The 5,755-nt window shown below is 38.3% G+C and overlaps 1 pseudogene; it reads right to left on the reverse strand.

Annotated features, from left to right (window-relative positions):
• Positions 1-534: 534 nt before the first annotated feature.
• LOC103737459 lies at positions 535-1,180 on the reverse strand (annotated as a pseudogene).
• Between the last annotated feature and the right edge of the window lie 4,575 nt (positions 1,181-5,755).

The raw sequence follows: 5,755 nt of genomic DNA on the forward strand, positions 1-5,755 counted from the left end.
TAAGACCAACAATTTAAAATTGGGACTTTATGAAACTAAAAAACTTCTGTATAGCAAAAGACACCATCATTTGAGTGAAGAAGCTGTTCTTATTTTTTTCAAGGTCTTCAAGTTAATCATTAAGTTATTAACTTGAAATCTCGATTTTTTTCTTTTTTCTTTTAAATTTGTTTTTATTTCAAGTTGCCTTTTAGTGCTTTTAAATTTTTCATTCTTCATAATATTTGCCTTGTATTAGTTTTATATTGCTGTGAGGTTTTTTTCTCTATCAATACTGTGCTCTATGATTTCGCCTACCCATTATTCATACATCCTCTTTTTCATTATTTAAAAAAAAATTCTTTTTAGACAAACTTAAGCTTTATTACGGATGTTTAAGACAAATTTAAGCTTTATTAGGTGGTAAGAGGAGGTTTCTGTGTTGAGCAGATCACATTGCGGAGCTGTGAAGCCTAGGGATGATGGAGCTGGACGTTGGGAAGGGATCCTGGCCAGAATGTCTACACCCTTGGGTGAAGAGACAGAGTACCAGTCTCAAAAGCTGCGGTGCCAGTAGTCTGGGGAACACTATCAGTTCCTTTCTCGGGGACAGTGGCCTGCATGGGACCTAGAGGGTGACCTGTGCCTGGGTTCCTGCCCATAAGCCTGCCTCCAGAGATTCCTCGATATGTATAGCAGATGCATAAAGTTGTAGAAGCCACCTCTATCCAGCGCACTCCTCCATCTCATACTGCCTGCAGCATGACTTCTGGAACAGGGTGACAGGAGAAATCTTGGCTAACCAACAATTATTGAGTTCAGCCACAACCTGTTCTGTATTCTCCTCTCGACAAAACTTCACATAGACATTGTCCACAAGGTGGTCCCCAAGGTTGTCACACACATTCATCTCTTCAATTTCCCCATACTTCTCTTGCAGGTCTATGAACACTTTCTCAAAAAAGTTATCATACTATTCCTGCATGTCCACAGCGCTCACGTCACAATGCGATCCATCTGTGGTTTGGACACTGTTCTGTGAATTCTGGTACAGTTGAGCAGCACTATAGTCTGGCTCAAAGCTGATTTGTTGAGAAGCCATAAGCACTGGTCCCATGCCACAGGCCCCAATCTTAAAGTAAAAAGAACAGTTAACCTTGTCCTTCTCAGTCCCAAATATCAAAGCCAAATATTCAGCCATTTTGATCTGAACACCTTATTATTTTGATTTTATGTGTATAAGTGTATTGCCTGCATTTATGTAAGTGCACCAGTGTTGTGCAATTTCTGTGCAGGAACAAAGGGGGCATCAGATCCCTTGGAACTGGAGTTATGGAGATTATTAACAACTATGTAGGTACTAGGAATTGAACCCCAGGTCCTCGGCAAGAGCAGCCAGTGCTGTTAACTGCTGAGCTATCTCTCCAGTCCTTCTCTCTCATTCTTACTTTTTATTTCTTTATCCCATTCTCTTCATGATTCTTGATTATAATTTTCTTTTTAGTTTTGATAGATTTTAATTTTTTGTGTGGATTTCATTCAATACATCTTAATCATATTTAGGCCCCCTTCTATATCTCCTGATAGCTCATTCAGAGAACCGCATGCATTTTGTCATATATGATAAGGCCTGTCAATGTTTGTGTACCCAGATTTCCTTCCATGTGAGTTCATCCACTGGAACCTGTTCATCCTGTCTAGCATCACTCCCTTAAAGATCAACTCTTCTTCACCCAGCAGTGATCAGCTGCCAATAGTTCCTCGCCAAAGTTGTAGCCTCCTACTCATTTTCTCAGTTCTATACTGATTTTCATCTGGTTGAGTTTGCACGGGTCTTGTGCATGATCTCACCATGCTGTAAGTTCATACAAACAAGGTCCCAGGAGCCTGTAAGATTCTGTTGCCTTATGGTCATTCACCTCCTCCCTTGGCTCTTAAAATTTTTCTGCTCCCTCTTCCACAATGGTCCCCAAGCCCTGGGTGGGTGAAGTTCAATTTAGGAGTCCTGCTCAGAGATCCACTCTGTAGTCTCTTATTCTCTACATTTGGGCTAGTTGTGGCCTTTTGTGTTCATTATACTCTGTTGCATGAAGAAGCTTCACTGATGGGAATTGAGAGATACATTAGTGTTCTATTCACCTCTTATTCCACTATATTCTGTGAGCCTTAGGTGTGGAGGTTCCATTGCAGATATGTCACTTAGAATTGAGCATCTCAAAGACACTTATTCTGTGTGTGAACAGTTGTGAAATTCTGTAATAGTCTTTGTCTGTTGCAAAAGAAGCTTCTTTAATGACTAGTGGTACTTGTAAACATAAGGATTTAAATTTAGCATATAGTAAGAAATTACATTTGTTGAGGAACATGACAGACTTAGGGTTTTCTCTACAATCTATGACCTCTCAGGTCATGTGTATTTGGCTAAGTTTACAGCGCCACATATGAGTTCCCTCCCACTGAGCAGGCTTTAGATTTGATTAGCTAGCTGTTCATTATCCCCCAGATAAAAGTGCCACTATTGCTCTGATACAGTTTGCTGTGCTGATCATTATAATGGTTATTTGGCTTTAAAGCTGGGGTTGGACCATTGATTGATTTTCTTCTCCCTTACCAGATTGCATAGGCTTCCAAAACTATGAGAACTAGTCTTCAGAGAGGAAGTTTCCAGGTCAGTTAAAGCTCCATTGCTCTAAGTCCTGCATTCTAAGTGTGACCTGTCTTCAGCAATAGGGTCTACCTTCAAGTTCTGGGAGGTAATCAAGAGCTGTGTCAATAGCCTGTGTTATTTTGGGAGTCTCTTGGACCACCCTGACCAACAACTTGAAGGGAGATTGGTACTGTGAGGAAACCCGCAGGATGAGAAAAAAATCTTCACGAGCTACATATCTGATAGAGGATTAATACCCAGAATATATATATCAAAAACTCAAAAAACAAAGAATCAAGAAAACAAATGACTCAAAATATGGGCTATGGATATGAACAGGAAGAAGAAATAAAAATGGCTAAGAAACACCTTAAAAATTGTTAATCATCCTGCATAATTACGGAAATGCAAATCAAAGCCACTTTATGATTTCATCTTACCTCAATCAGACTAGCTAAGATCAAGAGAATAGATAATACCAAATTCCAGCAAGGATATGGGGAAAGGAAAATGCTCATTCACTGCTGGTGGGATTGCAAACTCATCCAACCACTATGGCAAGCAGTGTAGAGAACTCTTAAAAAACTAAAAATGATCCAGTCATACCACTACTTGTCATATGCCCAAAAGACTCATCCTATTGCAAACACACTTGTACATCCATGTTTGTTGCTGCTCTTTTCACAATAAATAAGAAATGGAAGCAACCTAAGTGTCCCTCAACTGATGACTGAATGACGAAAATGTGGTGCATTTACACAATGGAGTTCTACTCAGGTGTAAAGAAAGATGAAGCCATGAAATTTGCAGGTAAATGTATGGGACTCGAAACTGTTTTACTAAGTGAAGCAACACAGACTCAGAAAAACAAACGACATATGTTCTCCTTCATTTGTGGATCTTAGCACCAAATCCTTATATGTGAGTAAATATCCTACTGTAAGTGCAGGAGCCAGGAAAATGGAAAGGGAGCCAGGGAAAGGGAAAGGAGGAGCCTGAGAGAGAGGGATAGTAGGAAGCCCATGTTACCAAGGATTAAATGGGTAAAATAGTGGGTATTTAATTAGGAGGGGAAGAGGGAAGGTTATACAAGGAACCATGGAGGTAAAGGGGAAGGAGCTCAAGATGGTGGGAAACAAAAGAGACAGGTATTATCAAGGGGGAAATGGGGGAAAATGGGGGTACTTTAACAGGGGAGGGTGGGTTAGATAAGGAGAGAGGGAGAGAGAGAGAGAGAGAGAGAGAGAGAGAGAAGATAAATAATGCTTAGCTGGTGTGAAAACCCAGAGAGAAATGTATTATTTCAAAAACATACTGAAAAATATCCATACAATATCTGTCCATGAGTCCATGTGTATAGCTAAAGGCTATAACAATTTTATTGCATTTTTGTGCATTTCATACAGTATTGTTTGATTGTATTTAGATCCCTTCCCCTATCTCCACCTCTTTGCCCTCCCACCCCCACCCTCCCCTTTGATGTAAGCACTTAAGCAATGAAAACTTTCCTCTTATGATTGCCTTCATTGTGTCCCATAGATTTTGGTATATTGTTTTCATTTCCACTTAATTCTTTTTGTACTGTATAATTTATTATTTTTATGTATGAGTGTATTGCCAGCATGTATGTAAGTGCACCCTTCTAGTGCAATGCTTGCAGAGGTCAGAAGAGGGCATTGGCTCTTCTGGAACTGGAGTTACAGATGATTGTTAGCCACTATGGGGGTGCTGGGATTTGAACCCCGGTCCTCTTCAAGAGCAGCCAGTGCTCTTAACTGCTAAGTCATATCTCTAGACCCCATTTTCATTTAATTCTAAAAAAATTTTATTCTCTTATTTCTTCCCTGACCCAATTAACATTCAGTAGTGTGTTGCTTAGATTTCATGAGTTTTTGTGCTTTCTATAGTTTCTAATGTTGTTTGATAACTAACTTTATTCCATTATGGTCAGTTAGACTGCAGGATATTTCCATTTTCCTGTAGTTGTTGAGACTTACTTAGTGTCCTAATATGTGGTAGAATTTGAGGAAAGTTCCGTGGGCTTTTAAGAAGAATGTGTATTCTTTAGTGTTTGGGTAAAACGTTCTTCAGATGTCTGTTAGATGCATTTGATTTACAATATAATGTAACTCCATGTTGCTCTGTTTAGTTTTTGACCAAATGATTTGTCTATCTGTAAGAATGGGATATTGAAGTCACTCACAGTCACTGTTAGGATTAATCTGTGCTTTTATATCTAGTAGTATGTGTTTTATGATGTTGGATGGACATATGTTTGGTTCCTTTATGTTTAGAGTTATAATATCCTCTTGACTGGTTTTTCCTTATCTCTTCTGACTAGTTTTCATTTGAAGTCATTTTTGTCAGCTATTAGACTAGCTATGTCTGCTTGTCTGTTAGTTTCAACTTGCTTGGAATATCCTTTTCTTTATTTTTACTCTAAAGTATTATCTATGGTTGATGGTAAGATGTGTTTCCTGGAGGTAACAAAAAAGATGAATACTGTTTTCAAATCCATCCATCTTCGTCTTTTTACTATGGAATTGAGAACATGAATATTAAGAGTTATCATTGAAATGTGTATACTAATTCCTGTTATTTTGTTGATTTTGTAGTGTTTTCTTAGACCTCATTTGATAAAATGTCCTGGCATTTATTTCCTGTTACCTCTTGGGTGGGTGTGGTTATCCTTCCTTTCAGACTTAAGTATTCCTTCCAGTATTCTCTGTATAGGTGGCTTAGTGGTCATAAATTCCTTTAATTTTCTTCAATTTTAATAGATATATTGCTTTGTGTAATAATCTACATTGACAGTTGTGTGCTTTCAGAACTTGGATACTTCCTTTTTGCCTCTTCTGGCTTTAAAAGATACTGTTGAATGATCAGGTGTTATTGTGATGGTCCTGATTTTATAAATGACTTAAACTTTCTCTCTTGCAGTTTTTAATACTCTTCCTTTATTCTATGTTTTAAACATTTTTGTTATAATAGGTCATGAGGAGTTTCTTTTCTGGTCCTGTCTATTTGGTGTTCTGTAGGCCTCTTGTACTTGGATAGATATGTCTCTAGGTTTGGGAAATTTTCTTCTGATTTTATTGACAATATTCTCCATGCCTTCACTATAGTGTT

The sequence above is a fragment of the Nannospalax galili genome, unplaced genomic scaffold (assembly GCF_000622305.1).
Source record: "Nannospalax galili isolate Female #2095 unplaced genomic scaffold, S.galili_v1.0 scaffold198, whole genome shotgun sequence".
Lineage (NCBI taxonomy): Eukaryota > Metazoa > Chordata > Mammalia > Rodentia > Spalacidae > Nannospalax > Nannospalax galili.